General features: G+C 47.2%; 9 non-coding genes across 9 annotated transcripts; all 9 read left to right on the top strand.

The window, feature by feature from the left end:
- Nucleotides 1-2,153: 2,153 nt before the first annotated feature.
- TRNAC-GCA (transfer RNA cysteine (anticodon GCA)) lies at nucleotides 2,154-2,225 on the top strand. Its single transcript has one exon. It is a non-coding gene; the product is annotated as a tRNA-Cys (tRNA).
- Nucleotides 2,226-3,094: 869 nt separating this feature from the next.
- Nucleotides 3,095-3,166, top strand: TRNAC-GCA (transfer RNA cysteine (anticodon GCA)). The gene has a single exon. It is a non-coding gene; the product is annotated as a tRNA-Cys (tRNA).
- Nucleotides 3,167-6,501: 3,335 nt separating this feature from the next.
- On the top strand, nucleotides 6,502-6,573 carry TRNAC-GCA (transfer RNA cysteine (anticodon GCA)). Its single transcript has one exon. It is a non-coding gene; the product is annotated as a tRNA-Cys (tRNA).
- Nucleotides 6,574-7,428: 855 nt separating this feature from the next.
- TRNAC-GCA (transfer RNA cysteine (anticodon GCA)) lies at nucleotides 7,429-7,500 on the top strand. Its single transcript has one exon. It is a non-coding gene; the product is annotated as a tRNA-Cys (tRNA).
- A 2,566-nt stretch (nucleotides 7,501-10,066) lies between these two features.
- On the top strand, nucleotides 10,067-10,138 carry TRNAC-GCA (transfer RNA cysteine (anticodon GCA)). Its single transcript has one exon. It is a non-coding gene; the product is annotated as a tRNA-Cys (tRNA).
- Nucleotides 10,139-12,774: 2,636 nt separating this feature from the next.
- TRNAC-GCA (transfer RNA cysteine (anticodon GCA)) lies at nucleotides 12,775-12,846 on the top strand. Its single transcript has one exon. It is a non-coding gene; the product is annotated as a tRNA-Cys (tRNA).
- A 2,550-nt stretch (nucleotides 12,847-15,396) lies between these two features.
- Nucleotides 15,397-15,468, top strand: TRNAC-GCA (transfer RNA cysteine (anticodon GCA)). The gene has a single exon. It is a non-coding gene; the product is annotated as a tRNA-Cys (tRNA).
- Nucleotides 15,469-20,582: 5,114 nt separating this feature from the next.
- TRNAC-GCA (transfer RNA cysteine (anticodon GCA)) lies at nucleotides 20,583-20,654 on the top strand. The gene has a single exon. It is a non-coding gene; the product is annotated as a tRNA-Cys (tRNA).
- A 1,475-nt stretch (nucleotides 20,655-22,129) lies between these two features.
- On the top strand, nucleotides 22,130-22,201 carry TRNAC-GCA (transfer RNA cysteine (anticodon GCA)). The gene has a single exon. It is a non-coding gene; the product is annotated as a tRNA-Cys (tRNA).
- Nucleotides 22,202-22,595: the final 394 nt, after the last annotated feature.

Below are 22,595 nucleotides of genomic sequence, written 5' to 3'. Positions count from 1 at the left end.
AAATTAGTACAGCAGCTGAGTTCCCTAGTGTGTGTGTGTGTGTGTGTGTGTGTGTGTGTGTGTTTGTTTTTTTTTTTTTTTTTTTTTTTTTTTTCCCTCCCCCCCCCCCTCTCCTCTTCTCCTTTCTCTTCTCTCATTCAGCCTGCTGTGTTGAGCTAAAAAAAACAAAAAAACTGCTTGTGTGTACCAGGCATTAGTATCACCAGCAGTGTCAGTTAGGGCCAGATTGCATGCCACACCTATTACAGTCACATTATAAGTCGCTGATCACCTCTGTTAACAGTTTAGCGTCTAAAGCTGTGACAATTCCAGTATATGCTATAACTTTCACACAAATAAGCACCAATTAATATATACTTTAATGTTTTTTTTGAAAGACAGGTAGCAGAGTACATTTTGATCTAAATTTTATGAAGACGTTCCCCATTTTTATGAAGATCCCACGGATTCCAGAGACAGCGGGGACCATCCTCATTGCGCAGCGCGACTCGCGCATGCGCAGTAGGGAACCGGGAAATGAAGCTGCAAGGCTCCATTTCCTGATTCCCATATCCAAGATGGCGGTGGCAGCACCTGAGAGACGATTGAGAGATCGGCTTCGGGTGCCGACATCGCGGGCGCGCTGGGCGGGTAAGTGTCATTATTTTAAAAGTCAGCAGCTGCAGTATTTGTAGCTTCTGGCTTTTTCAAAAAAAAAAAAAACGGCGGACTCCTGCTTTAAAAATTTTCATTTTTTTTTTTTTTTTTTTTTTTATAATAAAAAAATGAAAACCCCCGGAGGTGAATAAACACCACCAAAAGAAATCTATTTATTTGTGTGAAAAAAACAATATAAATGTAATTTGGGTACAGTGTTGTATGACCGTACAATTACCAGCTGAATAGAAAAAAATGGCCTGGAGATCGAGTGATTAACCACTTCAGCCCTGGACTATTTTGCTGGTCAAAGACCAGACCACTTTTTGTGATTTGGCACTGTGTCGCTTTAACTGACAATTGCGCGGTCGTACGACGTGGCTCCCAAACAAAATTGGCGTCCTTTTTTTCGAGCTTTCTTTTGGTGGTATTTGATCACCTCCTGCGGTTTTTATTTTTTGCGCTATAAACAAAAATAGAGCGACAATTTTGAAAAAAACGCATTATTTGTTTACTTTTTGTTATAATAAATACCCCCCAAAAATATATAAAAAAAAAAACATTTATTTTTCCCTCAGTTTAGGCCGTTACGTATTCTTCTACATATTTTTGGTAAAAAAAAAATCGCAATAAGCGATTATTGATTGGTTTGCGTAAAAGTTATAGCGTTTACTAAATAGGGGATAGTTTTATGGCATTTTTATTAATAATTTTTTTTTTTTTTTTACTAGTAATGGCGGCGATCAGAGTTTTTTTTTTGTTTTTGTTTTTTTAATTGTGACTGCGACATTACGGCGGACACATCAGACATTTTTGACGCATTTTTGGGACCATTGTCATTTATACAGCAATCACTGCTATATAAATGCACTGGTTCCTGTGTAAATGACACTGGCAGTGAAGGGGTTAACCAGTGGGTAACAGTTTAGGGGTGTGTTACTAACTGTGGGGGGCTGGGCTTTCATTTAGTGAACACTGATCTCTGCTCCAATCACATGGAGCAGAGATCAGCGTCACCAGTTGCTAGGCAGAACTGGGAGATGCTGTTTACAACGGCATTTCTCTGTTCAGCCGCCCCGTGAGACGATCGTGGGTATGCCCGCGACGATCCAGTCAGCGGGACCCGCGACCAGACTCACGGGGGTCCCGACCGGCATGCTTGCGATGGTAGGGCGGCATTAAAGGTTGGACGTACCTGTATGCCAATATGCCTGCCCGTGCCATTCTGCCGACGTACATCGGCGTGCGCCGGTCGGCAACCGGTTAAGCAATGTCCCAAATACATGTCTGAAATACTCCTTGTGTCAGTAAAATGGTGTCAATTATTGGAGTTAATAACAGGGTTACATGGATTAAAGAACGCCTGTTTGGTTGCTGTAATGCTGCAGCTTTGTTTTGAATTTCAATGAAGTTGTCCTAAAAATGTATATGGTGGTGGTTTTGTTTGTTTCTTCCCATTTTAAAGCGCTGAACGAGTTCTGACCTGTCCCTGCCCCCACCCCCACCACTTATAAGTAGGGGGTATAGCTCAGTGGTAGAGCATTCGACTGCAGATCGAGAGGTCCCTGGTTCAAATCCGGGTGCCCCCTTCAAGATTTTCGACCTTTCCTCTTTATTTAATAGCACAGGATCGGAGAACTTAGTTAACTAAAAGTTTTAACTGCTTTAAGACCGCCCACAGCACCTTTACGGTTGGCGGGACAGGCGAGCTGGATCAGGTACCTCTATGTCATCCAGCCTCTTCCAGGTCAGGGGCACATTGCTCCCGTGACTGCTGTTTCCAGCAGATTGCGACTCCTGATACCCGGCCGCCTTGATCAGCTGGGGGATCGTGTGATCATTATGTCGTCAAAGCTTTTGTGCATGATCTTCATTTATAACAGCTGTAATTCCTATAGTGGTGCTCTGATTGGACCACAGCTATCACATGTTGCTTAGGCCAATCATAGGACCCTCTACCACGTGATAGCTGTGGGCTAATTACATAATGGTAAATCACAGCTGTTATGAATGTAACCTGTTCGTGACTATGACTTTATCCTACGCATTAAGATGAAAAAAAAAACACCTGGCAGTGACCGGCCCCCCGTTTTAGTTACCTGAGCCCTGGAACTTCACCCGGCGGGAACGCGCTGTCCCTCTGCCCGGGGTTCTCGGCTCTTGAGTGGATAGATTGAAAGCGCAGCCATTGGCTCCCGCTGCTGTCATTTAAATCCAATGACCCGGAGGGGTGGGGCCAAGTCATACATTCGGTGGCCATGGACGCTGAATGATGGACTCGGGGGCGTGCCCGCAAGGTAACGCCCTCAGGAGAAGGCTTCTCCTAGTGAGTTATCTGATGTGGGGAGGAGCCGTGGCGGGACCCCCAGAACATGGTGTTTTTTTAAATAATCAAAGCTTTACAATCACGTTAAAGAGTGGTGACCTATACCTGTATATTACCATGGAACTAGAAGGAGGGGGTATAGCTCAGTGGTAGAGCATTCGACTGCAGATCGAGAGGTCCCTGGTTCAAATCCGGGTGCCCCCTTCAACCTTTTTGACTTTTTTTCCTAATATAAATGTACAGATGGCAACCTCTCTCCCTCCTGGAAGACCCCAGGACCGCCTCCATACAAGGCTGAGTTTATGCAAATTGCATGCATCCAATTCACATGACAGGCAGGTGTGACTGACTCTCAATGGAGCTGGTTTACACAGCTCCGGGGCGGATGCACCCAAAAAGGGTCCTGTGTGTCTTTATCGATTTCAGGTGTGAATTTAGGCAAAAACTCTGTCCTGATTTGCACATAAATTGGTGAACGCGGATGCATTGGACTCTGTGCTGTGAACCGCAGCTCATGTGAACAGAGCCAAAAAATCATCCGAACCCATTTTTGAAAAACAAACATTCGGCAGCAAGAGCAAACAATTGTGCCATCATTTTTTTTTTCCTAGTGCAAACAGTTTTTGGACAGGAAACACATTAACCTTTCAATTTATTGTTTGGCAGAAAGTTTCCAAACTTGTTCTTCGTTTTTTTTGCAGCTTAAATATCCCAACAGCTACTGATTTTGTGCCCATTAACTGATGTACAGATTGTAACCCCTCTCCCTTCTGGAAGATTTTAGACCCTTTCCATCCAAGGCTTTTCAACCTTTTGCCACATTTCAGGCTTCAAACATAAAGATATAACATTTTTATATTTTGTGAAGAATCACCAACAAGTGGGACACAATTGTGAAGTGGAACGAAATCTATTGGATATTTGAAACTTTTTTAACTAATAAAAAAATGAAAAGTGGGGCGTGCAAAATTATTCGGCCCCCTTGCGTTAATACTTTGTAGAGCCACCTTTTGCTGCGATTACAGCTGCAAGTCGCTTGGGGTATGTCTCTATCAGTTTTGCACATCGAGAGACTGAAATTCTTGCCCATTCTTCCTTGCAAAACAGCTCGAGCTCAGTGAGGTTGGATGGAGAGCGTTTGTGAACAGCAGTTTTCAGCTCTTTCCACAGATTCTCGATTGGATTCAGGTCTGGACTTGGCCATTCTAACACCTGGATACGTTTATTTGTGAACCATTCCTTTGTAGATTTTGCTGTATGTTTGGGATCATTGTCTTGTTGGAAGATAAATCTCCGTCCCAGTTTCAGGTCTTTTGCAGACTCCAACAGGTTTTCATCCAGAATGGTCCTGTATTTGGCTGCATCCAAATACTTTCGCAAGGACTGTATGTGAATTGGATGCACCCAATTCGCAGTAGGGAGGACAAGGAGATGCTAAAGGTCTCCGAAGATGAACGGCGTCTGAGTCCAGGTTCAAGCCCCACCATCCAAGTGGACATAGAGCTAGAATAAAAAGTAGCCAAGCGCAGCGAGGCCATGCCCGAAGCATGGCAAGCGAGCCCGCAAGGGGACCTGTCACCATGTGCTGCCGTATGCCCACTTGGATGGTGGGGCCTCAACCTGTGCTATGAACCGTGGCTGCAGCTCATGTGAACAGAGCCTAAGTGTGAAGAGTGTAACCTTTCTAAGAGCTCAGGATCACACAGCTTAAATGGCAATACAGATTTGGAATCACAAGCAGAACTGCTGCTATTCAAAATTATGGCAAAATGCGTGAAGTTCGGCCCCCCAAATGCAGCATAATTTTGCCACGTATCAAAACTAGCAAGAATCACAGCAAAAAACGCAAGTGTTAAATCGCTTTACGCTTTTTTTCCCTGAGTTTCTTCGGAGCCACAATCACACATATAGCAGTCCATTGAAGTGAATGGCCTGACTTATGTAGGACACGCCTCTCCGAGTGAGAATAACATAAACAGAAAAGTTCCTGCTATGCGTAGTGTGACCGGGCCTTAAAGAATAGGAGAAAATCCCAAAAAGTAATGCTGAAAATTAGGGGGGGGGGGGTGAGCATTTGAATCTAAATTCAAGAAAATACCTTTATTATGAATACATGAATAGAAAAAAGGAAGCAGGAAAAAAAAAGAACATGACACAGCTCTGTAGCTGAATATGTATAGCTCAGTGGTAGAGCATTCGACTGCCCATCAAGAGGTCCTTCGCTCAAATCCAGTGCCCCCTAGTCAACCCCAGATACCCCTCCATCCAAATACCCTCGCCAATAACACCTGTAATCCAAGAAAAGATCTCAACAGCAGTTTATGTGGTTCAACAATTGGATCTGAATGCAAACACTATTATCTGAAGTGCATTATAAATGAGAGGGGCAAAGTTCAGTGGCAGAGATGTAAGCATTTAAAGAGTTGCTTTTCAGTAGAAAAGATGTGGGCAGCTGAACTATGTAAACAAATGTGTGCCCCCCACTCACCCATATCCTGGGCTCATTTTGGTTCTGTGGTATCCTGGGACATTCACTGCAATCTTCAGGATGCTCAGTGGAGGTGACATAGAAACTTCTGTTCCTCAAACTCCCCTGTGAGCCACAATCTTTTATTTTTTTGGTGGTGGGGGCAGGGCTGGTGCAGGGACTTTTGACACCGTAGGCGAAACATAATTTTGCCACCCCCTGGCTCCACCCCTTTGCCCTGCCCATACCCTACCTTTTTAATGAAGCTCCTATCAAATGCGGCCTCACTAGCTCCCATGAAATGCGGCCTCACCAGCGCCCATCAAATGAACCCTACCAGCGCACATTGAATGCAACCTACCAGTGCCCATTGAATGAAGCCTCACCAGTGCCCATCAAATGCCGCCTCACCAGCGCCCATCGAATGCCGCCTCACCAGGGCCCATCGAATGCCGCCTCACCAGGGCCCATCGAATTCCGCCTCACCAGCGCCCATCGAATTCCGCCTCACCAGCGCCCATCGAATTCCGCCTCACCAGCGCCCATCGAATGCCGCCTCACCAGCGCCCATCGAATGCCGCCTCACCAGCGCCCATCGAATGCAGCCTCACCAGCGCCCATCGAATGCAGTCTACTGGTGCCCATCAAATGCAGCATCAACATCGCCCATCGATGTAGCCTACCAGCTCCCATCAATTCAGCCTCACCAGTGCCCATTGAATGCAGCCTCCACAGCGCCCATCAATGCAGCCTACCGGCTCCCATCAAATGCAGCCTCACCAGTGCCCATGCTGCCAAACAATAGCCATCAGACCTATATGGCAGCCCGCATTACACTGTGGCTGATTGATAAAATTTTGTGAACGTATGCACTGAAGACCAGGTGGCAGCCTTACAAATTGGAGCCACAGATACCTGATGGCAAAAAGCCCAGGAAGTTCCTACGCCTCTGGTAGAATGAGCTCTCACCCTGAAGGGAGGAGCTTTACCCATAGGCTGTACCCATAGGCTGTACCCATAGGCTGTACCCATAGGCTGTACCCATAGGCTGTACCCATAGGCTGTACATGGAGGGGGTATAGCTCAGTGGTAGAGCATTCGACTGCAGATCGAGAGGTCCCTGGTTCAAATCCGGGTGCCCCCTTCTAATTTTTTTTCTAATATAAATGTACATGTCTCTCCCTCCTGAAACACTTGAGACCCCTTCCATCTAAGGCCGGGGGTCATACATATGTGAATTGGATGCATCCAATTCGTGTGACGGACTCGTAATTGAGCCGGCTCACCCAGCTCCGGAGCCGTCGTGGTCCGCACTTAAAAAGGGTCCTGTGAGTCTGATTCCGATTCAGGTTTGAATTTAGGCAACAATTCAGACCAGATTCACACCTGAATTGGTGAACAGGAACGCCCTGGACCCTGTGCTGTGAACCGCGGCTACAGCTTATGTGATCAGAGCCTAAGTGTATATCTCTATATAAGAGCTCAGGATCACACAGGTTCATTGGAAATAAAGATTTGGAATCACGAGCAGAACTGCCGCTATTCCAAATTACGGCAAAATGCGCGACGCCTGGCATCCCAAACGCAGAACGATTTTGCCACGTGACAAAACGAGCAAGAATCACAGCAAAAACGCAAGTGTAAAAACGCTCCCGGCCAAAATTTGGTCCCTGAGTTTCTTCGGAGCCACAATCACACATATAGCAGTCCATTGAAGTGAATGTAGGCCACGCCTCTCCATGTGAGAATCGCATAAACAGAAAAGTTCCCGCTATGTGTAGTGTGACCGGGGCCTTAAAGAATAGGAGAAAAAAAAACCCAAAAAGTAAAGCTGAAAATGAGAAGGGGGGGGGGGGTGTATAACACAGGCTGAGAGGTCTCGGGTGCCCTCTGGAAGATTTTGGAAACACTTGAATCTAAATTCAAGGAAAGACCTTTATTATAAATACATAGAAAAGGAAGCAGAAAAAATAAAACGTAACACAACGTTTCTACTGAAGGGGGTATAGCTCAGTGGTAGAGCATTTGACTGCAGATCAAGAGGTCCCTGGTTCAATTCCGGGTGCCCCCTGGTGGGTTTTGGATTCCTTTGCATCTAAATGCCAATATTAACACTATAACCCAAGAAGAGATCACAACAGCAGCCCAATGCGGTTCATCAATTGTATCTAACTAAATGTAACTATGATTTGAGGTTCATTATAAATGAGAGGGGCAAAGTTCAGTGGCAGAGATGTAAGCATTTGAAGAGCCAGTTTTGAGTTTTCCAGTAGAAAAGATGTGGGCAGCTGAACTATGTAAACAAATGGGTGCCCCCCACCCACCCATATCCTGGGCTCTGTGGGACATTCACCGTCTCCCCCCACAGCCCCTCGGCTGGCACCCATTGGGATCGTAAACAGCAGGAGCCTCTCTGCAAGTCCCAGCCGATGATTCATGTCTGGATCCTGCTGATCGACTGTGTGCAGCCATAGCCCAGAACTCTAATAGCTCGGTGCTAGAGCATTTGACTGCAGTTTGTGAGATCCCTGGATTAAATCCCGGTGTCTGCTGGTAGATTTTGGACTTTTCCATAGTATACATGTAAGGACTTTAATCTCTCTCCCCTGGAAGACTTTAGACCCCTTCCATCTAAGAGTGAAGATTTCCCTTCTCTATATAATAGCACAGGATCACAAAGCTTAGTTAAATATAAGTTCTTAAGGGCTATTTGGAATCACAAGCAGAATTGTCACAAATTGTGGTAAGACGTGCAGCATTTGGCACCCCAAACACAGCACAACACAGCTTCCCCTGCATCTCTTCGCATTTCCTTCTCCTCCTCCCGTCTGCCAGCAAAGTTTCTCCTCGAGCTTCTCTCCAGGTGACGGACAAGCGGCCGGCTAGCTTCCCTCGTATCTCCTCTCCTCGTGTCTCCTCTCCTCGTGTCTCCTCCCTTCACCTCCCGGCTGCCAGCGCACCGTCTCCTTTCAGTTAATTGGGAAATGGGTCTCAGATCCGCTTCCTGATTTGTCAGGAGGGGAATTCGTGTGACACTAGAGCAGTGATGGCAAACCTTGGCACCCCAGATGTTTTGGAGCTACATTTCCCATAAAGCTCATGCACTCTGCAGAGTAGATGATTATAATGGGATATGTAGTCACTGCACTAGAGACTACTCATTGCTCTGCGCCCCAAGCCCACCCTATTTCGAAGTCTATTAGAGCCTCTGGCTCTAATCACTTTCTTCAACCCCCCCCCCCCCAACTGCATCCAGAGTCCTGCATGTATATTACGAACCATATGCATGGATGGGGGGGGCAGCGCCCATGCGCCCCTTATGGACGGGCCACCACTGGTACTAACGTCTCTTCTGGACACCCTCTTCAGCACAACAACCTTGTCTACATCTGATTTATTGAAAAATGTTTCTTCAGACCTTCTTCTAGGCATTATCTTTTGCCCTTAATGAGTTTTGTTTTTTTCTCTTGCTCTGATTATCCTGAAGACCACAAGGGGTAGCTCATTTCTCTTGGACAAGCAGTTCTTAATCCCTTCAACTCAAGCTGGTTATTTGCACAACCTGGAACCTGGCTACCCTGTATATCCACAACATGACCTCTGTAGTGTAACCCTCAGGCCTTGTCCTGAGCCCACAGGAGATTGACACTTCAGACATGAGGCTTTCTGAAGGAACTTCAGATCTTGAGTTCTGAGCCTTTTCTGTGCTTGGCTTCCATTCAGCAGACCTCATATACAGTCACCTTTCAACCTGCCAGGGAAGATAAAGACATCAATCTAACCACATCCCAATGACAGGCACTATGTGGGGCCCTATGAAGAGGTTTTTTTGAGTTCCTGGAGGGAAACCCGATCATGTGCTGCATCTTAGCCCTTGTACACACGGTCGGAGATTCCGACGGAATGTGTCCGATCCAGCCGTTTTGTCGGATATTCCGACTGTGTGTGGTCTACATCGGACTGTTTCCATTGGAGTATCCGACGGACCAAGTTTTCCAACTTTTTGGTAAAATTTTCCGACAAAATGCTCCGATCAGACATACTCCGATCATGTGTACAGAATTCCGATCGGACAAAGTGCCACGCATGCTCAGATCAAATTCCTACACCAAAGCTATTGGCTACTAGCGTGAACGTAGTCCCGTCGTAACGAAATAACGTCATCACGTCGGATTTTCTGACAACTTTGTCCTGCCGTGTGTATACAACAGTTTCGGACGAAATCCGTTGGACAAAATCCGACGGATTTGGTTGTCGGAATCTCCGACCGTGTGTACAAGGGCTTAGACTTAAGCTGTGTCCCAAATACCTACCCAAAGTACCATTTGGTGTGAGTGAAATGGTACAAGTTATTTCATGTAATAACAGGTTAGCGTGTATTGGTGTGGTTATACAGAACTGTTGAAAGAACATCTGCTTGGCTGCTCTAACATGTTACACCTTTGCTCATTGCACTTGTGTTTGTTTTTCAATAAGGTCTGCTGAGCTTGTTCTGGCTAATTTCCTCTGTAAATAGAAACCTGACATGGTAGGTTTTTGAAAACATTAATAACAGGTTTTGACCTTTACCTATTACCTGTTGGCTCACCTGTAGGCTCACCTGTAGGCTCACCTGTTGGCTCACCTGTTGGCAGGTAGGGGGTATAGCTCAGTGGTAGAGCATTCGACTGCAGATCGAGAGGTCCCTGGTTCAAATCCGGGTGCCCCCTAGAAGCTTTTTTTTTTTTATATTATCAAAGGGTTCAAGGAAGCAAATGTGTGGAATCTTCACAAAGCAAGTTCACAAACTTCAACATTGTTTGGATTATTAGGATGGTGGAGATACAATGTGGATATGAATGAATGATTTTAAATTTTGACAATAGATACTCTTTAAATGGAGCTCTGCAGGGCTACCGGAGCAGAGGGTGCAACAAAGTTAGGTGACCCCACCACCTAATTCTCTGCACACAACTCCTTCATTACAGTTGGGTGAAGGGACCAGAGAGAGTGGTGCTCAGTGGATGATAAAGTTTTCTAGTAAGTAAACCCTGATCCAAATTCTCATTCATTACCTCTAAGAGAGGGCACTTTACTGACCATCAGTATGGGGAGAACTTCCCTGACCATCAGTATGGGGGGCACTTCACTGACCATCAGTATGGGGGGAACTTCACTGACCATCAGTATGGGGGGCACACCACTGACCATCAGTATGGGGGGTATGCCACTGACCATCAGTATGGGGGACACACCACTGACCATCAGTATGGGGGGCACACCACTGACCATCAGTATGGGGAGAACTTCACTGACCATCTGTATGGGGAGAACTTCACTGACCATCTGTATGGGGAGAACTTCAATGACCATCAGTATGGGGAGAACTTCACTGACCATCAGTATGGGGGGCACACCACTGACCATCAGTATGGGGGGCACTTCACTGACCATCAGTGTGGGGAGCACTTCACTGACCATCAGCATGGGGAGAACTTCACTGCCCATCAGTATGGGGGGGCACTTCACTGTGACCATCAGTATGGGGGGGGCACTTCACTGTGACCATCAGTATGGGGGGGCACTTCACTGACCATCAGTATGGGGGGACACTTCACTATCAGTATAGGGGGACACTTCACTGACCATCAGTATGGGGAGAACTTCATTGACCATCAGTATGGGGGGGACACTTCACTGACCATCAGTATGGGGAGAACTTCACTGACCATCTGTATGGGGGGGCACTTCACTGACCATCAGTATGGGGGGACACTTCACTATCAGTATGGGGGGACACTTCACTATCAGTATGGGGGGACACTTCACTGACCATCAGTATGGGGGGGACACTTCACTGACCATCAGTATGGGGAGCACTTCCCTGACCATCAGTATGGGGAGCACTTCACTGACCATCAGTATGGGGGGGCACTTCACTGACCATCAGTATGGGGAGCACTTCACTGACCATCAGTATGGGGAGAACTTCACTGACCATCAGTATGGGGAGAACTTCACTGACCATCAGTATGGGGGGCACACCACTGACCATCAGTATGGGGGGCACTTCACTGATCATCAGTATGGGGAGAACTTCACTGACCATCAGTGTGGGGAGCACTTCACTGACCATCAGCATGGGGAGAACTTCACTGCCCATCAGTATGGGGAGAACTTCACTGACCATCAGTATGGGGGGCACACCACTGACCATCAGTATGGGGGGCACTTCACTGATCATCAGTATGGGGAGAACTTCACTGACCATCAGTGTGGGGAGCACTTCACTGACCATCAGCATGGGGAGAACTTCACTGCCCATCAGTATGGGGGGGGGGCACTTCACTGTGACCATCAGTATGGGGGGGCACTTCACTGACCATCAGTATGGGGAGAACTTCACTGGCCATCAATATGGGGGGCACACCACTGACCATCAGTATGGGGGGCACTTCACTGATCATCAGTATGGGGAGAACTTCACTGACCATCAGTATGGGGAGCACTTCACTGACCATCAGTATGGGGAGAACTTCGCTGACCATCAGTATGGGGGGGCACTTCACTATCAGTATAAGGGGACACTTCACTGACCATCAGTATGGGGAGAACTTCGCTGACCATCAGTATGGGGGGGCACTTCACTATCAGTATAAGGGGACACTTCACTGACCATCAGTATGGGGAGAACTTCACTGACCATCAGTATGGGGGGATTGCTTTTTAAGAAGTTTGTATATGATGGGGGGACACTTCACTGATCATCAGTATGGGGAGCACCTCACTGACCATCAGTATGGGGGGGCAGTTCACTGACCATCAGTATGGGGAGAACTTCGCTGACCATCAGTATGGGGGGGCACTTCACTATCAGTATGGGGGGGATTGCTTTTTAAGAAGTTTGTATCTGATTTTATAATGTGACTGCTATTTACATGAGATTAATGTTTGAAAAAGTGCAAGCACAAGCCAATTTTGTTGTATAAAAACATTCTTAATCCCAGGAGTTCAGAGCCGGAGTCTCAGGAAGGAGATATGGACAGCAATCTACATATTTTATTACAAGTGCTGTATATAAATGGGAGATGTATAACTAAAGGATATAATAAGAGGAGGTCGGAGGGGATGGTTCCGTGGCAGAACATTCGATGACAAGAAACGAGCTCAGGGATACAACATCTGGACGCTGCTCAGTGGCGCCCCCTAGAATGTTTGGGATACTATTGTACATAAATGTAAAAGTTGCAACTATTCTCTTTTAAGGAAACAAAAAAAAAAAAAGAAAAAAATATGCAGCCGGATGGTTAAATTGCACTATGGAGTAGAACAGGACAGAATCAAATCATCATCACTCTTTGTGCAAGGGGGTATAGCTCAGTGGTAGAGCATTCGACTGCAGATCGAGAGGTCCCTGGTTCAAATCCGGGTGCCCCCTGCCAGATTTTGGATAACTTTGTATTTAAATAAAAAGCAGGAAATACAAATAAAGGAAAAGAACAAAACAAAACGTCAAGGGAGGACACCGATAGAGCGTTTAACCATGAAACCTCTGGATACAATTAGGCTGAACAGAAAGATTGTAGCTGGGAAATATCCCTGGGGATCGCTGACTTGTGATGCATTTATTATGCAGTTTTTATGCTTTTTTAAATGAAGTTTTCTTTTAATAACAATTTCGATTTGTCTTAAAGGGGAAGTGATGATGAGGAAGTCACCAGATCTGAAATGTGGTTAGGTGTTGGTGTGATATTTATTTTTCTTTGGTGCTCTTATTGGTTCAGTCAGTGGCGGAACTTTCAGGGTCACAGCAGTCGCACTTGCGACTAGGGCCTGCCATTCTGTCGCTGTGGGGGGGGGGGGGGGCAAGATCGGGCATCTCCCCCTGCACCTCCAGCTGTCTGTTTTAGTATGCAGTGGGGGAGGTGCCGATTGGCAGTTCTATGGTGCAGACGAGCCACAAGATCTCCTTGGGGCTTGTAGTTCTCTCTCTGAATGTATACAGCGGAGAGGGGAGGGGCCTGTGACCCACGCATGTATCGGCTTCACTCATTAGTGAGTCGCTTCTACATTCTTGCAGATACAAGCCCGGGTCAGAGGCCCCTCCCCTCTCCACTGGACACAATAGAGCTTCCGATCACCGCTTCCTGGGCCTGGGGGTTACCCTGAACTAAGGGGGGGGGGCTCTCTGCAGACCCTGATTACCCTGATGTAAGGAAGGGGCTCTCTGGGGACCATGATGTAAGGAGGGATCCTGATGTAAAGGGGAGGCTCTCTGTGGACCCTGATGTAAGGGGGTCCCTCTGGGGACCCTGGTGTAAGGAGGGGCTCTCTGGGGACCCTGATGTAAGGAGGGGGCTCTCTGGGGACCCTGATGTAAGGAAGGGGCTTTCTGGGGACCATGATGTAAGGAGGGACTGAAATGTAAAGGGGAGGCTCTCTGTGGACCCTGATGTAAGGGGAGCCCTTTGATGTAAAGAGGGACCTTGATGTAAAAGGAAGGCTCTCTATGGACCCTGATGTGAGTGGGGGAGCTGTCTGGGGACATTGATGTAAGGAGGGGCTCTCTAAGGACCCTGATGTAAGGAAGGGGCTTTCTGGGGATCATGATGTAAGGAGGGACTGAAATGTAAAGGGGAGGCTCTCTGTGGACCCTGATGTAAGGGGAGCCCTTTGATGTAAAGAGGGACCTTGATGTAAAAAGGAAGGCTCTCTATGGACCCTGATGTAAGTGGGGGAGCTGTCTGGGGACATTGATGTAAGGAAGGGGCTCTCTGTGGACCCTGATGTAAAGAGGAGGCTCTCTGTGGACCCTGAAGTAAGGGGGGCCCTTTGGGGACCCTGATGTAAGGGGAAGGCTCTCTGTGGACCCTGATGTAAGGGGGGGCTCTCTGGGGACCCTGAGGTAAAGGGGAGGCTCTCTGGGGACCCTGATGTGAGGGCGACTCTCTGGGGACCCCGATGTATGTGGGTTATGGATATATGGGGTTTCTCAGCCTATGGGTAGGGGTTTTCTTGAATCCCTTGGCCTGCTGGGAGAACCTATATATTCTAGTGAGGTCAAGTGATCTATGGTCTGTGCCACCTGGTCCGCTGTCTGGGTGGACGTGTGTCATATGCCCCGGGCTGCTAGGCTGGTGATTGGGCCTATCCCGGGGGCATAGGGCTGCCAAGCTGTGTGAGGGCCTATCCAGAAGTAAAAGGGCAGCGTAGGGTTAGGGCTTGGGTTTGCAGTCCAACCAAATGTGACGGTTCTGCCAGGTGGAGAACCTGTTGTGGTTGGTCCCATTAAGGGACCATCCACCTTTACCAGGAACCACAGTGAGTAACTGAAGCAAGTCCCAAAGCAACATTCTCACCGAATGTCCACTTTACTGCAGGCTTCCTTTCAGCGTAGGGGGTATAGCTCAGTGGTAGAGCATTCGACTGCAGATCGAGAGGTCCCTGGGTCAAATCCGGGTGCCCCCTTGAGTGTTTTGTGCATCTAAATGTGAAGGTTTCTATGCTGTAATTTTAAAGAGCAGTGGGTCAGGAGTGCGTTTACTTGGGTGACCCCATTGCAGGCTGAATCTGCTGGGGGCACTTGGCAGGAAGGAGGAGGGGTGGTTTTCTGAGAAGAGATTTATAAAATTTTTGTTATTTTTTTTTTTACTTCCTTTGGAGCAGTGCTTCTCAACTGGGGTTCTACAAGAAGTCCCCAGGGGTTCCGCCGCAATTCAACATTGGGGCGGATATATACATATATATATATATATATATATATATATATATATATATATATATATATATATAGGTTTCAATTGTGGATGTGGAATGGTATCTCCCATCGAGAGGTGCCTCCTACGATGTGTGCTTGCTCCCTGGTTACGTCAAGGGGGAAAGACAATGCATAAATATTAAAACAGATGACTATATGGTTTCATTTTGTCGTGGAGTGAAATGTTCACCAAAAAAAAAAAAACATGTTTCATCAGGTCTACCAGCAGAGGGGGGTATAGCTCAGTGGTAGAGCATTCGACTGCAGATCGAGAGGTCCCTGGTTCAAATCCGGGTGCCCCCTGGATTCCTTTAGATTCCCTTGTATGTAAATGTAGACGTTCTCTGCATGCAGCATTGCATTAACCACTTGCTTACAGGGCACTTAAACACCTTCCTGCCCAGACCAATTTTCAGCTTTCGGTGCTCTCACAATTTGAATGACAATTACTCAGTCATGCAACACTGTACCCAAATGAATTTTTTGTCCTTTTTTTCCCACAAATAGAGCTTTCTTTTGGTGGTATTTGATCACCTCTGGGGTTTTTATTTTTTGCGCTATAAATGAAAAAAGACTGAAAATTTTGAAAAAAAACGCATATTTCTTTGTTTCTGTGACAGAATTATGCAAATTATTAATTTTTCTTCATAAATTTTGGTCACAATTTATACTGCTACATATCTTTGGTAAAAATAACCCAAATTAGTGGATATTATTTGGTCTTTGTGAAAGTTAGAGAGTCTACAAGCTGTGGTGCGAATCGCACAAAATTGATCACATCTGATGTACTGGTGGCCAATCTCGCTTCTTGTGACCCGAACAAGTCAGGAAAGTACAAATACCCCCCAAATGACCCCTTTTTGGAAAGTAGACATTCCAAGGTATTTAGTAAGAGGTATAGTGAGCTTTTTGATGTTGTCATTTTTTTCCCACAATTCTTTGCAAAATTAAGATTTTTCATTTTTTTTTTTTCTCCACAAAATTGTCATTGTAATAGGTTATTTCTCTCACGTGGCATGTGTATACCACAAATGACACCCCCCAAAAAATTCTGCTACTCCTCCTGAGTATTACAATACCACATGTGTGGGACTTTTTCACAGCCTGGCCACATAGAGAGGCCCAACATGCAGGTAGCGCCATCATGTGTTCTAGGAACATAAGTTACACATCTAACTTGTTGACTACTTATTACACTTTTGAAGCACCAGAACAATGACACGTGACACTGATGACAGATGGCACTGATACGTGGCAATGATGACAGGTGGCACTGATGACAGATGGCACTAATATGTGGCACTGATGACAGATGGCACTAATATGTGGCACTGATGACGCGTGGCACTTATACGTGGCACTGATGACACGTGGCACTAATACGTGGTACTGATGACACGTGGCACTGAAACGTGGCACCGATGACAGATGGCACTAATACGTGGCACTAATATGTGCCACCGATGACAGATGGCACTAATACATGGCACCGATGACGCGTGACACTGATGACAGATGGCACTGATAAGTGGCATTGATGACACGTGACACTGACAACAGATGGCACGTGACACTGACAGGTGGCACTGATGACAAATGGCACTGATACGTGGCACTGATGACAGATGGCACTATGTGGCACTGATGACACGTGGCACTGACGGCAGGTGGCACTGACGGCAGGTGGCACTGGGGGCAGGTGGCACTGGGGGCAGGTGGCACTGGGGGCAGGTGGCACTGACGGCAGGTGGCACTGGGGTGGATGGCACTGGGGGCAGGTAGCACTGGGGTGGATGGCACTGGGGGCAGGTAGCACTGGGGTGGATGGCACTGGGGGCAGGTAGCACTGGGGTGGATGGCACTAGGGGCAGGTAGCACTGGGGTGGATGGCACTGGGGGCAGGTAGCACTGGGGTGGATGGCACTGGGGGCAGGTAGCACTGGGGTGGATGGCACTGGGGGCAGGTAGCACTGGGGTGGATGGCACTGGGGCAGATAGCACTGCTGGGGGCGGATGGCACTGCTGGGGGCGGATGGCACTTTTTATTTCATTTTTTTAATTTTTTTTTTTTCCAGAATCAGAACGGCTGCCGCTGCAGCCGTTCATCTCTCCCCTCTCGCACTGTCTGTGCGAGGAAGGAGAGCGGCGCTGCGAGATGATCTCATATGTTTACATATGAGATCATCTCCCATTGGACACGCCGATCACGCTGTAAACGGCCGCTGTGATTGGCCGTTTACAGCGATCTGTGTTTGCCTGTCCCCGGGGGACACGGCGAACACAGAACTTCCGCGATGCGCGCCCGCGGCGGCGCGCATTGCGGAAGTAAACATCAGGCCGTCCAGGGACGACCGCCCGAACGAACGCGCCTGCTCTACGGCCGTAATTCGGCTATAGGGCGGGCGCGAGGAGGTTAAGCAAAAACAACAACAAAATTACAAAAACAAAATACTTCAAGGAGGAGACGGAGTAGGTGGAACATTTAATTGCAGATACAGATATCCTGCCCTGAACAGAATGAAGCCATAGGACACCCTGATGTGAACACCTGATGTAAGGGAGCACTATGATAGGGACACCTTATATAAGGGAATACTGTGAGTCGGGCAACTGATTGATGGGGACACCTGATATAAGGGGGGGGGGGGTAACCCTGGTGGGGGCAATTAGATCTATAGGAAAACTCTGGTCAGGACATCTGATGAAAGAGGGACATCAAATGTAAGGGGATACTTTGATGGGGACATCAGGTGTAAGGGGATACTCTGATGGGGACATCCGAGGTAAAGGGTGACTCTGATGGGAACATCAGATGTAAGGAGATACTCTGATGGGGGACATCTGAGGTAAAGGGGGACTCTCTGATGGGGACTTCAGATGTAAGGGGGACTCTAGTGCCTTGTACACACGACCAGACTTTCCGTCAGAAAAGGTCAGACGGTCTTCCCGGTGGACTTTCGATGTAGTTCCGCTGGATTTCCAAATGAACGGACTTTCCCACACACGAACAGACTAAGTCTGTTCATTTTGAACGTGATGATGTAAGACAGGACTAGAAAAGGAAGTTCAGTAGCCAATAGCTGCCCTTGCGTCGTATTTGGTCCGTCGGACCAGCATACAGACTAACGGTTTTCCCGACAGGAATTGAGTCTGTCGGAAAGATTTGAAACATGTTCTATTTCTAGGTCCGGTCGGATTTTTTAAAAGAAAAACAATCAGATTAGCCCACACACGATTGGGATGTCCGACGGACTGATTCCATCAGACCTAGTCTGCCGAAAAGTCCGGTCGTGTGTACGCAGCGTTATGGGGACACCTGATGTAAGGGGATACTCTGATGGCAACATATGATGTAAGGGGATACTCTGATGGGGACACCTGATGTAAGGGGATACTCTGATGGGGGCATCTGATGTAAGGGGATACTCTGATGGGGGCATCTGATGTAAGGGGATACTCTGATGGGGGCATCTGATGTAAGGGGATACTCTGATGGGGGCATCTGATGTAAGGGGATACTCTGATGGGGGCATCTGATGTAAGGGGATACTCTGATGGGAACATATGATGTAAGGGGATACTCTGATGGGGACACCTGATGTAAGGGGATACTCTGATGAGAACATATGATGTAAGGGGATACTCTGATGGGAACATATGATGTAAGGGGATACTCTGATGGGGACACCTGATGTAAGGGGATACTCTGATGGGGACACCTGATGTAAGGGGATACTCTGATGGGAACATATGATGTAAGGGGATACTCTGATGGGAACATATGATGTAAGGGGATACTCTGATGGGGGCATCTGATGTAAGGGGAAACTCTGATGGGGGCATCTGATGTAAGGGGAAACTCTGATGGGGGCATCTGATGTAAGGGGATACTCTGATGGGGGCATCTGATGTAAGGGGATACTCTGATGGGGGCATCTAATGTAAGGAGATACTCTGATGGGGACATATGATGTAAGGGGATACTCTGCTGGGGACATATGATGTAAGGGGATACTCTGCTGGGGACATATGATGTAAGGGGATACTCTGCTGGGGACATATGATGTAAGGGGATACTCTGATGGGAACATATGATGTAAGGGGATACTCTGATGGGAACATATGATGTAAGGGGATACTCTGATGGGAACATAGGATGTAAGGGGATACTCTGATGGGGACATATGATGTAAGGGGATACTCTGATGGGGACATAGGATGTAAGGGGATACTCTGATGGGGACATATGATGTAAGGGGATACTCTGATGGGAACACCTGATGTAAGGGGGACTCTGATTGGGCATCTGATGTAAGGGGGACCTTACATAAGGTCGTTTTATTTTCTTTTACTTCAAATGTGGATGTGATTGACCTGCTGTTACATTTAAATTAAAGAGAGATTTGGATCTCGGCTGGAAGAAATTTTTAGTGACGGGACCTCCTTGAATTTTAATGAATTGCCCCTGCTCCAAAGCTCCAAAGTATGTTTTAAGCAGAAAAGCAGAAATTCTGCATCATTTTGCTAAAGTACATTTAAAGGGGGAAAAAAAATGCATAAATATAAAAGGCTGAATTGTTCAACCTTATAATAGTCTAGCTGCCTACAGAGTGAAGTACTCACAAAACAACACACAACAAGAAGTAACCAGCAGAGGGGGTATAGCTCAGTGGTAGATCGAGAGGTCCCTGGTTCAAATCCGGGTGCCCCCTGCCAGATTTTAGATATCTTTGTATCCAAATGTAGAAGATTCACAGTACATTTTAAGCAGAAACATACACAAAAATAAATAGTTGAAGGGATACACTGGGGGTTATTTAGGAAAGGCAAATCACTTTGCACTTTGCACTTTGCACTTGGAAGTGCAGTTACTCTAAATCCAAGGGATAGGTCTCAAATCAGGGGAAGCTCTGCTGATTTTATCATCCAATCATGTGCAAGTTAACCACTTAAGCCCCAGACCATTTTGCTTGCTTAAAACCAGACCACTTTTTGCGATTCGGCACTGCGTCGCTTTAACTGACAATTGCGCGGTCGTGCGACGTGGCTCCCAAACAAAATTGACGTCCTTTTTTTCCCACAAATAGAGCTTTCTTTTGGTGGTATTTGATCACCTCTGCGGTTTTTATTTTTTGTGCTATAAACAAAAAAAAGCTGCAATTTTGAAAAAAAATCATAATTTTTTAACTTTTTGCTATAATAAATATCCCCCAAAAATATATAAAAAAATGTTTTTTCCACAGTTTAGGCCGATACGTATTCTTCTACATATTTTTGGTAAAAAAAAAAAAAAAATCGCAATAAGCGTTTATTGATTGGTTGGCGCAAAAGTTACAGGGTTTAAAAAATATGCATCCGGATGGTTAAATTGCACTATGGAATAGAACAGGACAGAATCATCCACACTCTTTGTGCAAGGGGGTATAGCTCAGTGGTAGAGCATTCGACTGCAGATCGAGAGGTCCCTGGTTCAAATCCGGGTGCTCCCTGCCAGATTTTGGATAACTTTGTATTTAAATAAAAAGCAGGAAATACAAATAAAAAACAAAACAAAACGTCAAGGGAGGACACCGATAGAGCGTTTAACCATGAAACCTCTGGATACAATTAGGCTGAACCGAGAGATTGTTGCTGGGAAATATCCCTGGGGATCGCTGACTTGTGATGATTAGTAATACTCATTAGCAGCGCCTGTTGTATTTATTATGCAGTTTTTATGCTTTTTTAAATGACGTTTTCTTTTAATAACGGTCTGTTTTAGTATGCAGTGTGGGGAGGTGACGATTGGCAGTTCTATGGTGCAGACGAGCCACGGGATCTCCTTGGGGCTTGTAGTTCTCTCTCTGAATGTATAGAGCAGAGAGGGGAGGGGCCTGTGACCCACGCATGTATCGGCTTCACTCATTAGTGAGTCGCTTCTATATTCTTGCAGATACAAGCCCGGGTCAGAGGCCCCTCCCCTCTCCACTGGACACAATAGAGCTGCCGATCACCGCTTCCTGGGCCTGGGGGTTACCCTGAACTAAGGGGGGGGGGGCTCTCTGCAGACCCTGATTACCCTGATGTAAGGAAGGGGCTCTCTGGGGACCATGATGTAAGGAGGGATCCTGATGTAAAGGGGAGGCTCTCTGTGGACCCTGATGTAAGGGGGTCCCTCTGGGGACCCTGGTGTAAGGAGGGGCCCTCTGGGGACCCTGATGTAAGGAAGGGGCTCTCTGGGGACCCTGATGTAAGGAGGGATCCTGATGTAAAGGGAAGGCTCTCTGTGGACCCTGATGTAAGGGGAGCCCTTTGGGGACCCTGATGTAAGGGGAAGGCTCTCTGTGGACCCTGATGTAAGGGGGGCTCTCTGGGGACCCTGATGTAAGGGGAAGGCTCTCTGTGGACCCTGATGTAAGGGGGGCTCTCTGGGGACCCTGATGTAAGGGGAAGGCTCTCTGTGGACCCTGATGTAAGGGGGGCTCTCTGGGGACCCTGATGTAAGGGGAAGGCTCTCTGTGGACCCTGATGTAAGGGGGGCTCTCTGGGGACCCTGATGTAAGGGGAAGGCTCTCTGTGGACCCTGATGTAAGGGGAAGGCTCTCTGTGGACCCTGATGTAAGGGGGGCTCTCTGGGGACCCTGAGGTAAAGGGGAGGCTCTATGGGGACCCTGATGTAAGGGCAACTCTCTGGGGACCCCGATGTAAGTGGGTTATGGATATATGTATCTCAGCCAATGGGCAGGGGTTTTCTTCCTATCCAGAAGTAAAAGGGCAGCGCAGGGTTAGGGCTTTGGCTTGCAGTCCAACCAAATGTGACGGTTCTGCCAGGCGGAGAACCTGTTGTGGTCAGAGGTAGAAGGGAAGCTGTCGCCAATAAGGGACCAACCACCTTTACCAGGAACCACAGTGAGCAACTGAAGCAAGTCCCGAAGCAACATTGTCACCGAATGTCCACTTTACTGCAGGGCTCCTTTCAGCATGAGGGGGTATAGCTCAGTGGTAGAGCATTCGACTGCAGATCGAGAGGTCCCTGGTTCAAATCCGGGTGCCCCCTTGAGTGTTTTGTGCATCTAAATGTGAAGGTTTCTATGCTGTAATTTTAAAGAGCAGTGGGTCAGGAGTGCGTTTACTTGGGTGACCCCATTGCAGGCTGACTCCGCTGGGGGCACTCGGCAGGAAGGAGGAGGGGCGGTCCTGAGAAGAGGAGTTTTAGGGCTGCTCTGTGTAACTCCATTGCACAGAGCAGGTAAATATAACATTCTTGTCATTTTTTTTTTTTTACTTCCTTTAGAGCAGAGTTTCTCAACTGGGGTTCTACGAGAAGTCCCCAGGGGTTCCGCCGCAATTCAACATATATGCCCCATTGTTGTTTCCATTGTTCCGAATGCGTGCTGACAGTGAGTACTGTCACTGTACATTGCTATCCAATGACTTCTCTGTAGTTGTGG

Source organism: Lithobates pipiens, unplaced genomic scaffold, assembly GCF_037356315.1.
Source record: "Lithobates pipiens isolate NorthernLeopardFrog02 unplaced genomic scaffold, aLitPip1_a1.2 Scaffold_22, whole genome shotgun sequence".
Lineage (NCBI taxonomy): Eukaryota > Metazoa > Chordata > Amphibia > Anura > Ranidae > Lithobates > Lithobates pipiens.
The sequence above is the reverse complement of the archived record's forward strand: the minus strand, read 5'-3'. Positions and strand labels throughout refer to the sequence as shown.